At 38.8% G+C, this 19,121-nt stretch overlaps 1 protein-coding gene across 16 annotated transcripts in view; it reads right to left on the bottom strand.

Annotated features, from left to right (window-relative positions):
* ZBTB20 (zinc finger and BTB domain containing 20) overlaps positions 1 to 19,121 on the bottom strand; it is a 455,562-nt gene that overhangs the window by 288,280 nt on the left and 148,161 nt on the right. For 10 of the 16 annotated variants that reach the window (XM_085237458.1, XM_085237517.1, XM_085237467.1 and 7 more), the window contains 2 exons: positions 3,552 to 3,637; positions 1,651 to 1,726 (listed from right to left, as the gene is read on the bottom strand). The exons of 4 other annotated variants lie outside the window; for them this stretch is intronic. The gene's annotated coding sequence lies outside the window, so the exon portion shown is untranslated. The remainder of the gene's footprint in view (positions 1 to 1,650; positions 1,727 to 3,551; positions 3,638 to 19,121) is intronic. 2 more of the 16 variants (XM_085237498.1, XM_085237477.1) reach the window with 1 other exon arrangement.

Here is a 19,121-nt window from a genome sequence, read left to right as displayed (position 1 = left end):
TGCCAGGCATAGCTTGACAGCTTGTTCTCCTGTCTGTTAAGCATATTGCTCGCATCTATTGCCCAGAGCATGAGAAAGCCATGGCCCTGCTCTGTGCTTAAATATCTTCATACTCAAAGTCCTTGCAGCAGTAGTGCTCACTGTATCAGCATAAGGCTGTGGATCCTCAGCTGCCATGGAGTTGCTCACATGCTGACTCCTTGGCTATCCTGGCCCATGACTTAAATCATGTAATATTTTCTAGCCCCTCTAGAATGAGACACCAGTGCATCGGTCTCATGTTTTGAGCCTGAAAGCAAACAGTACATTTGGGGAGTCTTGGACTTATTTCAAAATAGATGAAGTCCTTTTCCAAAAGAAACAGGAACATTAAAGCCTTTGTAATGGAAACAGTGAGACATGGACTTCAGACTGATCAAGCTGAAGCAATCTTCAAGGCAATCTTTTGTCACAAACAAGAAATATTTTCACTCCCCTCCCCTTAGCAGACCCCTATGATATATTTTATTTCCTTTGCAACTGGCATCAACTCATTTTCCAAAGTCAAATACATCTACCTTCCCTGCTTGTCTCTCTTGGGACTCTTTGAAAGAGAAGGAAAACATCAAGACTAGACTGTGTTGTGGGATTTAACATGTCAGGAGAGAAACAACAAAGAACACAATTACAGGAATGATATATAATACAAAATAAACTTGGAAAAGAGTGAGCACAAAAACAGCACAGACGAATCATCCGAGCTATAGCAGCAGAGATCTTTGCATAAATTCCTCTATAATTTGCTCCATCACAATCACTTGGTTTAGGATTCAGCTTTACTCCGATACACCACTGTCTATCATTCACATTCATAAAACCAATGCTGCTTTGAGCTATACTGCTTGATCATAAAAAGATTTCCTTCCCCGACTCTCTGCCAGCACAAAAATCCCAGGTAAATATGCCACATGATATCACCTCCTCATAGCACTTAGAGCTGTGAGTTGTGCCCAGTCACCATTTATCCATCTCCTCTGAAGTGCTGTGTTGTGAGTACTTCTAAGATACTGAGCAAAGTTTCCTTGGTAGTAGCATCCATTTTGTCTACCCAATTTCTGCTTTTCTTGGAAATTTCATGAGATCACATCAATTCTGTCTCACAGGAGAGTACGTGCACTGGTACAAGGGGAAAAATCAGTGTCAAATGAATAAATGACTTCACCAAAGGACACTATCACTGCCTGGTATCTACATACATCTCAGATGTCATCACGTAATGCTGTCAAAACTCAAGCAGTTTTGGACAGTAACTCTCATTCTGTCACTGGTATCTCCCTAATAGGGTGTTTGTGGCATCTCTCTGAGTTTCTTGGATCATTTATACAACATTCTGAGTACAATCCAAAATGAATCTATTCTTCCGCTGTCTTTGAAAGTTCCTGCCTGTTACTGGCCACCTTTCACTTCCAAGGTTAAAGAAGCTTGTTGGAACTTATGTCAGCTTGAATTTTCTGTTACTCCACAGTGAAGGGATTGCATAGTAACACAAGCAGTGCTTTAAATATGCAGAAAAGAAGTAACACCTTTGTAATGAAAAGGTGAGCCTTCTAGAGAGAGGGGTCACTCTAGCAGCAATGTGCAAAGAAATGCTAAAGCCTCATTACTACTCACAGCTATAGGGAGATCTCCTTCAGCTCAGTCGATAATTGTGTGGAAAGAAAGGACCAGGACCACGAAGGTAATTTGTCTGAAAATAGGAACAGGAGAGAAATCTTTTCTCTAACAGTTTCATATATTTGCAGTTGGCTATAGTATTGTCCAGTCAACACTCCCACCTTTTACACAAAAGCAGAAAAAATCTCCCCATTACTTTCTTTTCTATCAACTGCTCGGAAAGTTTTCATTTTAACTTTTCAAAATTTTTATAGGTATTATGACTTGTTTTTCCAAGTTTTATAAATGTTGTTCCAAACTGATGACTAACGGAAAAATCTTTTTATGGAAAAACTGTGAATATGACATAACAGATTTTGTAACTCTAAGAAAAACTTCTGTATCGGATAATTTATCTATAATACTCTCTCATACCTGCATTCATTGCTTTTAAAAATGTGACTGGAATTACTGTGATTTTTTTTTTCCTAATAGACCAAATACAGAAACACTTTCATTGCAATCTAAAATTTAAAGACTTCGATGCCTGAGCAGTAAGAATCGTGTTCATTATTTGCCCTAGCCTAATTTCTCTTTACTAGCTAAAATTCTGAATAGTTATCCTCTTGGTTTCCCTCACCTTAATTTTGCCATGAATTAAAAGACCTTATTTTCTAGTAATCATATCTGAAAGTTAGTAGTTCAGATCTTTATCTTTTCCTCCACCAGCAACGTAACAATCATTTTATCATCTTGTATAAACTACTTGCTTTTGAAAGGATAACTCTACTGATTTCTAGGGAAAGGCAACACCACTTCAAAGTCCTCTGGTATTCCAAGATCGAGTGTGACAATGAAGGACTCCCAGTCTTGCACTATGGCACTGATTCAGTAAGCACACACCACAGATTTCAGATGGACAGCTCAAACTTCAAATCACAAAATTAAAGCCTAATGATTTTATTAATGATATGTAATGATGTATTTAGATTCCTTAGCTATTGTCATTCTAAATTGGGATTTATGGTAGTATGAACAAAAACGCAAATAAAACGCATCTGAAGTTATCAATAGCTCAGAGAAGCCCACTACTGTCAAAATATAAAGAACTGAAAAAGTGTGGACATAGCCCCTTAACCACTGGTATGCTGGCTATCTCATATTAAACCTGTAAGAAAGGGGAAAGATGACTAGAAAGAGGTATTGATAGTGGTGTGATTTTTCCTAATGACCTACACGTGTTGTTTTGCTTGATGCACTAAACACATTTCAGAAACACATTTTGAGCCACTTCAGTATTCAGCATTTCAGCAGTAATACACCTTTCCTTTTTTATCTTTTCCTGTACAAGGTTTCACTTTGGTGTGGGAAACAGACCTTAGGAATGTTGTGCAAATTACTCAGCTGGTCAATGACCACAAGAATTCAGTGCAGTCTCTACCTTTCAGCACTCTGCTTTAGCCATGAAACTTACCCTCTTAGCAATGGATTGCGACTTTTGGCATACAAATGCTTTCCCTGCATCTTCTACCATAAATTTTAAATACAATTTTAAAATGTATGTATTTGGACTCTTTGAGTTCACTCTTTCACTGCTTCTCTTTTTTTTTTTCTTCTGATTTTTATGGGAAATACAAATTCTTTGCACTGCAGAAGCAGAATTGGTAGCTGCACCTGTTAGCTCTGTGATATCTCAGGGCTCTCTAGTCAGCCATCTGCTTTTTGAAACCTATGTTATCTCTTGGACAAGTATGCTTTATCACCTTCATGACAAATATGACCATCTATGTCATATTAAAATGTACCAGGTCAGTCAGAATTTTTAATAAGGAAGAGAAAAATCAGGTGAAAGACAGGAGGTGGCAAGAAGAGAATGGAAAAGAGGTGAATGAAGTGAAAGGAATGGGAATAAAACTCACTTGCTTCTAGCCAGAGCCAACTTGATACGTTCTCCTAGGACCCGGGAACTTCTTAATACATATTTCTATAACATGCCTCTATACATCTGCAGAAATAAAAAAATAAAATTTGACAATCCAACCTGGAAAAAGCTTGATCCAGATATTTTAATGTGATTGCTGGTCTTGAATTGGTGCATGAAATCTATCTCTTTCAAACAAATGAAGACTCTGCGTGCCTTCCTAGGAACACTCTCAGGCTTCGACTGTGTTTTCCAGGAAGGGTAGACCAATGCCTGATTCATACTTCCACTATATCACAATTGTGCTATTGTTTGGCATCCTCTCATCTCTTCCACGTCAGTTGCAGATGGTCTAGAAGCCACAGAACAAGCTGTACTTCCTTTAGATGTCAGCCATCACCATCTTGTGGAATCCTTCCAGTTTACAATACACAGGGTACTATGATCCTTCTCCACAGATCTCTCTTTTGACTTTAAAAAACTTTTCACAGGATTCTGTAGTTAGCCTTTCCTAATATCAGACATAAAGAAATAACTCGCATTGCTTTCATCTTGTAACACACGATCAGTTCACAGCACTCATCTCAGACATAGGAAACAGAAATTTTGGGGATCACTCAGCACCTCATACGGACTGGTGCTCCAAAGGAAATTCTTTCAAGAATACTATAAATGCTGATACGTAAGTTAGTGTTATGCCATCCCTCCGGATTTTGCTGTCAACCCTGATCACCTTTCCTCAAATATGATGTAAAAGAAACAAAAAGGGTTCAGAGAGTAAAAAGACTCATTAAAGTCCCCAAGAGCTTTCCATATGCAAAAAGTTTAGATAGCTTCAAACTGGCAGAGAAAATGAAAAAGACTGAACAGAGGAGATGTGATATAAATGTAACTGCACAGAGAAAAGAAAATAAATCTGACCTACCAAGAAAAGAGGAAACAGACATTAAAACTAAAAGACAGAACATTAAAACCAATAAAAGGATTACTATTTTTTATCCACATAATATATAATTAACTTGCAGGACTCTGCACCAAGACATCACAAGGGCCAGGAGGTTTTGAGATTTTAAAAAGGACTAATTATTGCCATAATAATAATAACAATAATAAAGAACCATTACAATAATGATAAACATAATTACAGAAATAATTGGCATAGCAGTCAATAAACAGAATATCTACGATTGCGGTACAACAAAGTATTAGGACTGAAAACTGCCTGTGTTTAAAGACATAAGCCAACTTCAGTTTGATGCAAGCTAAGGAGAAACCACCCCCTTGGGAAAGGTTAAATCACTGTTACTCCTCACCGGGAACTTAGCAATTTGTTCTTGAAGGACCAAATATTGGGCTCTGTAATGCTTACAGCGTGGTGAGTCTGAGAGCTCATCAGTCAAGTGTTCAGCTGGGATACCCCATACCATAGGGCTGGCACAACTAAAATCACATCTCTGTAAAAGAGAATACATTTCTGCTCTTCACAGGTACACACTATTTTTATATACTTGTGGAAAGTGAGGTAGTTTGGCCATTCCTTTTAAAGTGCATCATGAAGTGCGGGCAGAAAGGAAGAACAGTTTGTAGGCATGACAAAAAATGCAAATGATACTGTTTTGTTATTTGGTGATTAAGATGTGAAAAAGAACCATATAAGACAGAGTATTCCTAACCATCTACAGATCTCCACAGGCTAACTACTAGAAAATGAAGTTTACACATGGAATAAAGAAAAAATCAAATTCTCCATGAAGCTGAGCCAATTCACAGGTAGCCAAAAGTATCTGCTCTCTTCTGGATTTCTGTCCATGTGGGGTCTCTGATGCATAATTTCAAGTAAAATGGTGAGGCAGCCTTTCCCTCAGCGATGTCATTAAAAGAGTTTTTCTCCTTTAAAGAGCTGCCCACTTCCACAAAACATGTGGAAGCTTTGGTATCTTGGACACTTTTACCCATCAAAGTTGGCTGAAAGTGGCTATATTCAAAAGATTAAAGGAATCGGAGACAGGTATGCAAACAGAGGGGTTTCCAGAAATCTCATTTCCTTGGGGAGCCACACCTAGGGGATACATATGGATGTGGGCAGGCTCAGAGAGTTATTTTGGAAAAGTTCTGTACCTGTACAGTCTCCCAAGCCCTCCTTTGTGGAAATCAAACTGTATCAAAATGCAAGCACACAGAGGCACGTTTCTGCCCACACTCAATTGCTGAATAGATTTTTTTAAGTAGAGGCACTTCTAGAAAAGCCAGAACCCAATTAAACTAAATAAAATTGGACTCCTAAAAGCTTGTTTTGTTTTCATGTACATCGGCATATCCGAGCTGACACAAAAGCATGCACTACAATCTAGAGGAATATCTCCATTTCCCTAACTTTCAGACAGAATATAGCTGTGAAACCAAAATATCAGTTCCTTGGAAACAAACAAAAAAAAGCAGTATTCTATCCATAAGCAACAGTCAGTCTAAAGCTTCAGAAGAAATATAGGCAATAACACACAGTCTTACCTGCACAAGCCTGTAATATCAGCCTTTGAGGGTTTTTTTTTGCATCTACTCTGTAACGATGCATTTTTAAAAATACAGTTCTAGTGCTCAGGAATGCCAAGAATTTAGGAAGAGAGCCACAGCTTAAGAGAGCAATTATTTGCCAGTAAATACTCAATTTGCTTGTCCTGTGATTTTTCTTCTCCTAACTCGCCCTCTCCATAATCCGTCTCTTGCTGCGTCATGAGCACAAGAAGTCTTTTCTTCATAACATAACACTTCAGTTAGCTATTTTGTTAGCATTAATTAAGAATTCCCTCCTCTGGTCATTTTCTATACTCTTACAAACAGCACCTTGAGCCCCGGACATTAGAAGGCAGTGAGTCAGTGTGTGGGATTCAGCCACCGTTTATAAACACCTTCAACCACATTCACCCAGTTTACAATATTCAGGACATCTCAGCTGAATTACTGCTTTGTGTCCAGTTTGCATTCAGATGGGGGCCATATGTTCCTCCATGTATTAGAGCAGAGCTCATTAGCACTGCTGCAGTCAAGCCACAGCAAACATTTTTTTTTCTATCTTGCCTCCATTTTAACCTGATTAAAAACATTTTCTCCAGGGTAGATTTCTGGAAAAGAAGTACTCAAGTCAAACGTACTGTTAAAATGGATATGTGTAAATTTAAAATTACTTTTAAAATTAGTAGTTGCTTTTACTGCAAAAGAACTCAGCTGCACTTTAGGATTAAACTAATTAATAAAAGCACCTTTTAAAAGCATGGAAAAACCTTCACAAAAACTGTTTCAGTAACGACAAGAGCTAAATATTCGGTGAGCACCAAGACCTAGAAAAATTCAGTATTCAAGCTCTCTAAAGGATTTAGGCACATAACCTATTTTTAAAGAGGGTATGCATCTGTGCAGGCAGCATCATACAACTAGATTAACACCTTGCAATAATGGGGAGAGTGGGTGTAGTTAAAAATCTGGATGTGCAAATTGTATTTCCTAAGAAATTTTGTGTAGGCAAGCCCCATTCTGCTCAATCAATAGTAGGCTGAGAAATACTATATTTGGCAAAAATTAATAAAATACAGAAGGAGTAACTTGACTCACCCACATTAATTGCTAAATGAAAATCCAGGTTCTGAAATACAAAACAAGAACACGCTTGTAGGGAGCAGCAGGAAAAAAAAAATGACCCACTTGGGACTGAAAGGCATGAGAAAGATTCCATTTAAATCCATTTTAAGATAGAAATGGATCACCTTTCAAAGTCAGTTTGGGTCTGGTTACTTCTTACATGAGTGAAAACAACTGGTGGGCCAAAGACTGACGGTTAACATCATGTCATGGACACTTTACTACATTTAGAATTACCACGTGTGTTTTATATGATGTAGTGATATTGCAGAAAAACATTTTCCACACATTCTAACCATAGGATGATAAAATGCAACAATAAACCCTTGCATACAAACATGCACTCTAAAATATCACATTCTGAGCATGAACAGCACCAGAGCTATCAAACATTCTTAATAAAAGGCATTTATTTTGTGCAAATAATGCATTTATTTTGTGTGTATCCCATGTATCAGACGCTAAAGAGCAACAAGTGAATAACATGCTTAAGCAATCCAGGCATCTCTGAGATTATTGTACACATATCTCAAAGTGCCATATGCCCAAATTGATTGTTATTTAACATAAGAAATTATTTAACTTTCCTCTCCAAACATACCTGCCTAACTGTAAGGAGATCTTTGAGCTCTGAGACCACCTACTGCACATTTAACAAAAGTGAAATAGGATGACAAAATGAATAGCATGTGAAAGGTCAAAACTAAACAAACACACACACACAAAACACTGAAACTCCACTGCTCCATTCTTCCCTAAGCCTGACTCTCCTGTGAACATTCTAAAAACATAAAATACACTTGATGGTTAATAGTCCCAAAAGCAAGAGAACTTCTAGGTGTCCACTTAGGACCCATCACTTATCCACGGACAGAAAAAAGACAGTTTTCCTCAGTTTCAGTAAGATGACAGTGGACCTATGCTCCAATGGGAAAGTCTTGGAAAACACATTCAGCTTTGGTTGAATGGAGTTATATACTAACTGTGTACAAGATAAACGGATGGTTTTCCCCTAGGCTTTAACTTAAAATGACGAAGTAGTTCAGAATTAGATCTGGCTATTGTCTAGTATACACTATGTATAATTTAAGGAGAGCAGAAAAGAGTAGATGAGTCTTAGGAGGTACTTTCAGGTCAATTTTTTTTTCAATATTTATGTGAGAAACTGAAAATTCAACTTTGAATCAACTTTAAGCAAAATGAAAGTACGTTAGAGAAAATGAAAGTACATTAATGAAAATGAAAGTGACAAGTGGAATTCTGTTAAGGCTTAGAAGTGAGAAAATAAAAAGCGTGAAGAAAAATAAATTCGATTTTTATAAACAACTGTAAGCAATCAGAGTTCGTTGTAAAATTCCATAATAAATAATTCTTTCTGAAAAAAAGAGGATAAGGGTTTCCTAATTTTTGTTGTCTTAAAGTACGTATTTTCACATTAATACATTAATTTGTCTTTGCACAGCAGAACTTTTGAAAGGAAAGCTGACACACTTAATAGGGACAACTGGGTTAAATGGGAATTTACTGGATCAAGTCGGAACATAACAAATTCTTACTTATCCAGTGTAATTAATGTAAAATTATACTCTTCTCAACAGGGACTGCATGGTAAAAGGGATATCTGGTTTGCTTCGGAGGTGCCCCCATTAACTGGATTTTTGAAGGCTCAAAGCAATCAGCTCGTAGAGCCAGACACTGTCCTCAGGTAACCTCGTGCAGTTGCCTTGAGTGCAAAACGCTGTCACTTCTCAGACTTCACACACTGTGATCTGCTTCCTTCCTTCACAGCCGTCCCCTGGGGGACGAGAGCAGAGCACGGCCGCCCCTCCTCTCTGCTTGGTATTGTACTTCGGCAGCGGGGTTCTGTGTGGCCCTGCCTCTTAACGGGTGCTTTTTGGCAAGAAACCACTTCTGAATTTGGAACGGGCAGACAAATGGATACGTGATGTCTGTAACTTTTTAAATGCACTTTTGGTTTTCTCTCCGGTGGAAGCTCCTGTTTGCTTTCAGTTTCAAAGGTACTTTAATTTTCTGAAACTAGACAGACTTCCTCTGGTGGTTTCTTGCAAGAAACATCTCTCTCAGCTTGCCTCTCAGCACACCTTTCAGCACGCCTTGGTGCTTTCTGGGGGGGGCCACAGAAGCTGGCAGTACCGGCACCTCCAACCCATCTCCTCACGGTTCTGGCTCTCAGCACTACATACAATGGGTCACCGCCATGTGCCAGCTAGAGCTGGGCACTTACAGCTGCTACAAAAGAGTAAAACACAACTCAAAATAGGAAACTTAACGAAAATGCTAATTTTGAGAAAAAGGCAAACACATCCAGCAAATGCCATCCATGTTTAGGAATGATAAGTGAGTAACAAAGGATTTAACGGCCCAGGAGAATTAAAATTCAGGTGCTAGATGCTGTGCCTTTATCCAGTAAATACCTACTGAAATCCATAGGCCAGCTGCTGACCCTGACACAAACCTGAGCTCCTGCTGTCAGAATCCACTGTTACCTACACCATATTTACAAAGGCTGGACTGTCAGCAGCCCAGCTTGAGGAGAGAGAGTTTCAGTTGGTGAGCAATAGGAGCTGCTTGGGCGGTCTACACTGTTACCAAGTGGTAAAGAAATTTGGGGCCCTGGTGAAGCAGTTCAATCCTTGAATTGGCTGGTTTTTTTGGTGGGGTTTCCCAATTACCTCTGCTGAAAGTTGCTGGAAAAGAGCTGAATGGGTGTCTGGTCGAAGTTTCTTTCTAGGATTTTAACTAACTGTCCAGGTGCTCAGTTTATGCTATTAATGTGAATTCCAGCTCTGATATTTTTTTTTTTTTTTTTTTTAGTTTTTTACATCTTTACTTAGAGCTCATGCATTGCTCTTATTTTCAGCTCAGGTTTAAAAATCCAACAGGAAAAAAGAATGTAATACATTATCCTATCAGACTAATAACACAGCTTACATGCCCTTTAAATCAGAATTGCTTTCCCTCAGCAAATGGTGGATAAAATTGTTCTAGACTGCAGCAGATGGAACTGGAAACTTTTTCTTCCTGTTTATATCCGGGGCACATATGATCAGCCTATGTGGATAAGGCTCCAGCAAAAGATTTCAAAAACAAGTTCATCAGGAACATGAACATTGGCAGAAAATAAATAACATAAAAATATTACATTAGAGCTCTAACACAACTCCTTTCTCCCTACAAAGGGGATCAAAAACTCCGAAGTATGAAGTGAGGTTGGGCAAGACCACCCTCAAGCACAGGAGGAGCATGCAGAACTCTCTTGCACGTCAACAGTCCTATTCAACAGCTGGGGAAAGAGTGGAGGGAGAAGCAGAGGTTTCCTAAGGCAGCCGCTGACAAGGCACACACAGGAATGAACACAGAGGCCCCATGTGAGTGCTTTCAAGCACGGTAGATCTCCAGGACTGGGCAATGGAAGGAAAACATCCTCACCCAGGGCACGTGCAGATCAACGTATGCATTTTCTGGTGCTTCTTATCAATTTCCAAGAGCAGGTTCGTCTTCAAAGGACCTAGGCAGCAAGGAAATAGCATCCCCCTGCCCTTTGCAGCTGGGGAATATAGGCAGAAACATATTGACTTTTCCAAGGTTACAGAGCCAGAAACGAGAAAAGAACCAGATTTCTGTTGGTCTGCTGATCAGAGCCTTTTAAACACCAAACAATCCTCCCTCCAGCTCCAAGGCCACAGAGACTGCCGCTTAGTACTTTCAGAGGGCATAATCTGGACGTAAGTGAGGATGTGCAAGACAGGATGAAAAAAAACCCCACACTCTTGTTTGATCTTCACAGGAAACCTTAGCCCTGAAGTAACCTTGAGGTAACAGGAATAATGAAAAACATGATTTCTACTTGTGAGTTTAACACATGAGGTTTGAGGGTCATCAAAGCGATTTTGTCTCCCAAGTGAGAAGGAGTGTTTTTACAGTATACTTTCAGTAGTCGTTTTAAAATCTCTCTATAAAGATGGATACAAACAGTTTGTTTATTAGGTTAGAAATTAAAGAGGAAAAAAAAAACCAGATCCTTAGCTTAATTACTGTTAACATTTTATTCACTTAATCAGAAGAAAGAAAAAAATTAGCTTGACTTTTTTGACAGTAAAGTCAAACCAACTGGAAAATTCACCTCCTACAAGAAATGTTGAAAGGGAAAACTCTGGATAACAACATGTTAGTGAAATGCTTTCAAATGCAGACACAGCTGTATTGTAATGCAATCTTATATTCTCTTTGACCTGCCATCCCACATTCTGTGTCTCCCCTCCAATACACAGTGAAAACTGTTGGATTCAAGTATTGTTTTTCATCTTCTTCTCTCCCATAGGAAAGAGCACCGCAAAGGACACAGACACACAAAATCAGGTGCCTGTGAATTTACTTTGCAGACTACCTGCTTTCATAAAAATGTGAAAGAAGTTAATGGTAAGGTCAGAGAGTATTACTATTTGTTTGACATTACTTTGTTTCCTTCCTTAATGAATGTTGCTAAAACAAATGAGTACTCTTAAATTCATTGCAGAAATAGGAATTACTGGGCATCACTGATAGTCTTTTTCCAATTATTGGAGTCAGCAGCAATGCTGGGAATGGACCAGAGCTGCCAGGCTCTCATTTTGTGTGTCTGTCTCAGCTCCGGGGCCCCAGATCCTCTCCAGCTCCTGGGAAATGGTGACTTTTATATCTAGAGATCAAAGGGGCAGTATTTATTCTCTGAGGACACAAAGTCCTAAAACCAGCTAAAACTAAATGTTCTTAAGTTGTTCACTGTAGGGAACTTGGAAAAGAGACTTTGTTTTGCACCATTTATAGTGCTCTGCAACCAAAAAATTTTAGAGAATGCAGGAAGATGCATACTTACATTTAGGTTCAAAATGACTGTTCCAGGCCTCATCCTAACATAATATTTTACAGGCAAATAATAAAATGGATATAGATGATCTTTCATAACAAGCTTGCAGCTTTATTTGGTTCTATTCAATCATGTATTTTTTGCTGAGGCTGACTGCATTCTCTCTGGTCTCTTAGACAGTGGGTTTCATGCATTCTTGCATATATTTGAACTTTTGATCATTTTCCAAAAATTCACTGCTAGTATCCTAGGCAGCCATCACTGGGTAGTGATATGGGTCATTCTAGTTCAGAATAAAAAGGAGATGAGTGTGACTGATCCTTTTTCTCAAGGCCAAATCTCATAACAAATCATCTGGAAAACTGCCAATGACTTCAATGAGACCAGAAATTGTCCCTACTGTTATCTAAAAAACTTCATCTTCCTTATGAGAAAAGCAAGGTGCAAATTCTCTAGCCTGACTAGATTCATTCTCCTACAGACTGGGAGCAGGAGAATCAGATGAAAGAACAAAGAAAAGGATAGCAGTCTTTACTGTTGCCTGTACGTTACTGCTCATTGAATTCCAAAATGGAAGGAAAGCAGGGAAATGTGAATAGCATTGCATCAGTTCCTACTGAGCAGAAGTGGAAATGTTAATTTTTTTTTTTTTAAAGTGCAATTTGGAACACTTTTTGCTTATTTGTTGAATTATATAATACAGGGTTGTTTCCGTCTTAATCCTTTAGGACTTTTTCCTAGCAGAGAGTGAATGGAAGAAAATGAAGCTGGAATATAAACTATTTATGAAGTATCTTTTACCAGAAAACAAAAGGACAAAGGAAAAAAACAGCATTATTTTGCTTTATTTTTAATACTTTATGTCCATGCTTTGGAAAACAAAAATCAGTCCATCTGTATGTGTATGCATGTCTGTATGCTGGATTTACTGGAATAGCAAGAAAGAAAGTGAACCAATCCTAAAAGAATCGAAGAATTTGGGACTTGAATTCTCTGACTTCAGTAGTGTTGCAAGGACTTGGACTGTGACAGATACTGGCATATTGTCTTGCTGTGAATGAGAGCTCCTCTCTGAAGCATCTCTGTTCCTAAACAGCAGAATGCGCTACTCACGAGGCACATCTGAAGATTTGGGATTTGACTTCTTGCTTTCCAGTGTGCATTGCCTACCCTGTCAAAAGCCTGGCCTGCTACTGACCTTTAACTTCATAATAGGTTCATGTTGACAAATCACTCTGAAATGAGATCAATGCAGATATGTACCTCATGCTATGATGCAAACAGAAAAGAGTTTTCAAAAGCTGGTGAGCACAGCAGATAAGTAGAAGTCATTATGTATACGGGGAGCTGCACATTCAACTGCTTGCATGTTGGGCTGTCATCTTCAAGTACTGTATTATAATGCTAAAGCACCTTTTATTTTATTTTTTTCCTGAAACCCTACTACAGTTTTGGGGTTTGTTTATTTTTATTGCCTTTTTCTTTTAAGTAGTCCCATACTGTCACTCAAATTTTGTTAGGCTGCCACCTCTAAGATGAAAGACAGAAGCAAGAATATAAGTGGAACACAATACTAAACAATCAGGGGGTAAATGGGATTTTTGGTTACTCTTAAACACTCTCGATCTTTCCTATTACCACAGACCTCTTATAGGAACAAAGAGGAGATTTAGGAACTCAATTTCAGGGTGGATTATATGATAATCAATTTATGTTTCAGAGGAAATAAAAGACAGAAGGCAGAGGGAGTTAGAGATGACTGCCCATAACTAAGGAATTTCAGTCTTCAGCTTCATACCCTTAAGAAACCCCTCTAGCAAAGTTTCCTTTTTTCATTGCTCTCTATGTTATGGGGTAAACGCTTAAAGTGATAATTTAACCACAGAATGTTTGTATTAAACACAGGCCTCCTGCTCTCTAGTTTCTATAATTTACAACAAAGAGTTTATTAAACACAACTCTTTCTGTCTGACATTCAAATCCATCTCTGCAACACACTCTCCTCTGGATTTGCGCCACCGAATGAAATGCTATGGAAAAACAAAATAAACCAAAACCCTGCTGTGGAAACAGGACAAATCTAGTTTCACATCCCCTGCAGAGAGAGAAACAAGACGGAAGTAAAAAGCACCAAATGGAGCTCGTAAAGCTTCACTCTGATCTCAGCCTCCACGTTCTGGCAGAAAGCACCACCTAAGAGATGTGCTCTGCTCCAACTGACAACAGCCTCTGATTACAGCGTGAGCACAAAAATATATTGTCTGTGAACAATTACCCTGAGCAAACTCTGAATAAGGGAAATCTGATGACAGAAGAAGTGGAAATATGGTGGGAGGTGGGCTGATCGGCCCCCTTCCTTGCCAGGGCCTTATCTCACGCGCCAGCCATCTGTAGTAGCTGGGCCTGCTACCACAGCTCATGGCCGCCTCACAACCTCCCTCCTGCAGCCTGCCTGCCTCTCGCGGCGCGGACAGGTGGGAATAGCTGTGCCCATCACAAGCCTTCCACCACAGGGGGAAGCTGTTGTGGCTCTGTGACAAAACCAGATCCTTTCCACAGGACATATGCACCGATTTATGCTTGCTTTCCTTGTAGCACTCTACATAACAGCATACAGGAAGGAAAGAGCCCATCCTCACTCACAGGTGCCATGTAGAATCAAGGCTACTGGTGTTCACTCATCCTTTTCATATACACACGTAGAAAAGTAAGATATTTGTTTGGAAGTCACTCCCCACAGCCGGAATAGATTCCAAACATTTTGAACCTAACATGACTTAACGTAGAGAGATGCACACCTGTACTGTCTTCCCAGTATTTCTTTTGTCACATCATTGAAGACAGACAACAACTCGAAAAGGGCTGTGGTCATGGGGCAGAAGTTCTTTTGAGGAGAGAGTTACCTTTACACAGCATTCTTAGTACTTCTGTACATACGTACACAGATGGTAAAGGAAAGTAAAAGCAAAAATCCAGAGATATCGAGGGCACCTTTGGATCAACCAAGCTGCCATCTTACAGGTAAAACTGCTCTTAAATTCAGATAGTAAACAGCTCTTCTGCAAGAGAGCTGCAAGAATGTTTTGCCCAAACGTGGGAGATTCTTTAACACAATGTATTGCTGAAATCCTTCCTGTGTCACCCAGAAGATCACGTCCACTTCTGTAACATTGAGCTTAATTAATTGGTGCACTTAGCACTTTCTATACATTCCTTGTTGGGCTTTTACAGGAAGAACATACTTGGATCTCATGTCATAGGATCGCATCTGTTTTAGACTCTAGTCCTCTATTCCACAAAAAAGACAGCGATCTGCTGTGATTTTTTTTTTTCCTGTTGCTAATTAATTCATTTGAGACTATTCCTTAAATTTTCATTTTAATGCATTTTTGTGTGAGGGTATTATTAATCACTTCTAAAGTTGTTTGCAACTGTCACAGTCAAAAAGTCTTTGCTAACATCCATATATGCATTTGTTTATTTTAGGTACGTTTATGCATGTGTGTACGTATGTTTACAAAAATACTAAAAAATAAACAAAACAAAACAAAACAAAACAGCTTTCTAACTGCATCTTTCTCCCTCCTCCCTTCTCCATTCTGAACAGGTTCCTGCTATCAACTGCTGGAGTGTGCTCACTCTACACCTAGAGCTATAATTATTTTGCTTTAATTTTACAAAACCTTTTGTTCCATTCCCACGAGCCCACCTGATCCTTATATTACACTTGCTCTATTAAAACACTCATGCAGAACAAAGCACAGTTGTACTGATTCATAAGTAACTCGCCCCCCAACCCCCTTCTCTTTTTCTTTCTACTAGGCTTATACCTCTGGCTGTAGTTTCATGACACTGTTTGTAATGCCAGTCCACCGTTCCATTTTTGCCTTTTTCTTCCCGTTTCTTTTAAACCATTTTTTTTTTTTTTTTTTAAAGTGCTTAGGGTCAAATTACAGTATTGTGTGCTGTTGTTTTGAATTGATGTTATTCTCGGTCATTTTATGTTATACTCTTTGGCACAAGAACAGAAATAGTGCAGAGGGTGTTACGGAATTTATTTGTTGTAATCAAACTCTAAGATTATTTTTTTAATTATTATTATTCATACAGTACAAGCAGCAGGGCTAGCCCCACATTTTTCTGAAGCAAGTAGAAGACCATTTTTAGCCCAGACTCTGACTTCAGCATAACCTATATGCTGCAAAAGAGTATAAAAGCTTAGGTCAAGGTGATTCCTATAACCTGAACATGGCCTGCATACACCACCAGGCTTTACAAAAGACTAAGCGTGCTGGCAATGCTTGCAATAGGATCCTGACAGAGGTAGTGGACATTTCAGAAAAAATAACGTCTCATAAATTATTCCTGAAAAATAGGACAGGGCCTGGTTCCTCTGTAAAGATGGGAACAATAGAAGGGCTTTTTCATCTAGTTGTCCTGTAAAACAACAACCTAGAGCTCAGACAGCCTTTATTTTCTGACTTATAAAGCACCACGCATGTTGCTAGGACTAAGCAATGGATAGATAGCAATCAGTCAGAACAGTGAGAACAGTGGGTGCGTATGAAGAAAGCAGTAGCAAGAGGCAATAAAACTGAGTTCTCGGTAGCCATCTTTTCAGAATGGGGAGCAAGACATTTGGCAGTGCTCTGCTGAACAACAAAGCCGGTAGGTGACTATGGGAAAACAAACCGGGTGAAGGTGTAAGAGAAGGCAAGAAGGGGAAGGGAAATGGTGTGTGCCTTTTTTCTGACATGTCTAACAATGGTGAATACTAATGATTTATAGTATGAAAGAGAATAACAGGAAAGAAGGTAAATGTGGCAAGGCACAGAACAAACACGGCTGTAAGGGGTACAAACGAAAGTTGCAATTTACCAAAGAATAACTGCTCTGCACATTTTACGTAGCATGTCAAATCTATCAGATATTCTCTTATTAAATCATCGTTCTACAGCAACAATCATTCTCTCAATCAATCCCCCGTGTTGTTAACTCTTCGTAATGACTAACTTGGCAGGAATCGATGTTTACGTATATTTTAAAGTCCTGATAGCTGCTCTGTATTTTTCGGAAGGTAAATTTCCTTTACATTTTGTCTTTTGTTTTTTAACCTATTTTTAAAAGATGGACGCATTCAATTGGAAAATAAAATTTTGTAACACACACACACATACAGATTATGTTAGCTCAGGAAATTGGCAGTGGGATAAGAACAAAACCGTTCACCTCCTGATTGCTGATTCAAATCTAGCCCAAGTGAGATAGTCACAGAAGCTATGAAATTCCCATGGTGGCTTTGTGATTTGAGATTTTTTTTTTATGAATCTCAATCCACTTTAGGCCAAGAACCAGAATCGCAAACCTACTGTCTCAATGAGCATTAAATAGCATCACTACACACAGTAATGTAGGAGATGCCAAGAAAAACTAAAAACTAAACCCCAGTTCCATAAGAAAGAGTTTCCACCTTATTGTGGGAACTTGCCATTGAAAGACTATGTTGGCTTATAGAAATGTGCAGCACGAACAGAGAAGTACACCTCTTTCTCTCTATCAAACAGAAAACAAACCAATCTCCCTGCAGTTAAATCAGCTAAAAGTTGCACCATTTACCTGAAATGTGAACTGTTTCTCCAAGAGATCAGGAGTCCTAAATTTTCCTCAAAGCTTCTGGTTTGATAGTAAGTCCCTGTATCATTTCAGAGCCAAGAGCAGAGAACAGGAGAATTACACAGATGTTTTCTATCACAATTACTGAGGAGGATGCACAGCAAGCTTATGCATTCCTTACCCTTTAAAATCAAAGGGAGCATAGGCAGTAACTGCAAGCTCTAGTTATTCTTTGGTCTACTTCTCCTGCCTAGATGGGAGGAACAATCGAGGCATTTAATTTTGCAGAACACCAACACTGAGGAGGGCTGTGTTGCACCTTTTACTTTATTATGGACATGACTGGTTAACCGATGATTAGGAAAGCTATTGCACTGAACAAAAATCCTACTACAGCCAACAAAACAGTGATGCTCAGGCATATTCCCCGTGGCTCTTTCTTCTAAGGAGCATAAATCATCAGAGTCCCTCAGGAACTACTTACTCCAGTTTCCTCCCTTAGATATGTTTGCTAACCTGAGGGGCTAAAGGTCTCAGGACTCAAGAGTAGATTTAAGATTTCCTACCATCTGTGCTGAAGTGTAGCCAATGCAAATTCTACCTTCAGATCTGCACTCCAGTGCCTCCCTGTTATGTTTCATTTCACACTTATGATCTTTATTCCTTAGAAACAGGAAAAATGCACAGCTGATGAGACATGTTTGCATGCAGCTTGAAATTGTTCCTTCAGTGGATGTTGCTTGGACTTGCACTTTATGCAAAGGGAAGCAAGATGAGGAGCAGAACTGCATTTTAAACGGGCAAGTATTCCTTATGCTACACAGGGACCTGGGGAAACAAGTAGTTCTCTTCAATGTTTTCAGATATATCAGTGAAAGTACTCACAAATACAGTGTAAAATAATAGGTGAGAAGTAGAGACGTTTTCTTCTTCCTTTGCTATCTATTCATTTTTTCTAATTGAACAAATGTGGATTTGATGGTCTTTTTCCACAATCACAAAATATTTTAAAAGGCATAGCCAACGTTTTATAAGGATACCCGTGAATACATAAACAAACATGCAACTTATGGTTCCATCACAGGAGTTCTAGTAAAATGAATGAAAGAATTCTAAAGGTACCTAAATACAGCTAAATTCGGCTGATAAACTGGGAGAAATAGAAACAACAGCCAATAATGTTATTAAGAACTTGGAGGGGAAAGCACATCTTCTATATGAATTTAAACTTAAGATCTGATATAGAGATTATTTTACTTAGGAGATGCAAGGTTATTAATGCTGGTCCACAGCAGAGAATTCATATACACACTACATCTTTCTAAACCTACAGAAGCTGTTTGAAGTCTGTTTTGGGAAGTCTCCAGAGTGAACCAATTTGCCAAGGGAACCTGGATGTCTGTGGAAATACACATTACTTGAAGTCATAAATTACAAGAAGGCTAAATCTACTGA

The sequence above is a fragment of the Meleagris gallopavo genome, chromosome 1 (assembly GCF_905368555.1).
Source record: "Meleagris gallopavo chromosome 1, MGAL_WU_HG_1.1, whole genome shotgun sequence".
Taxonomy (NCBI): Eukaryota; Metazoa; Chordata; class Aves; order Galliformes; family Phasianidae; genus Meleagris; species Meleagris gallopavo.
Note: the sequence above shows the minus strand (reverse complement) of the source record. Positions and strands in the feature narration are given on the sequence as shown.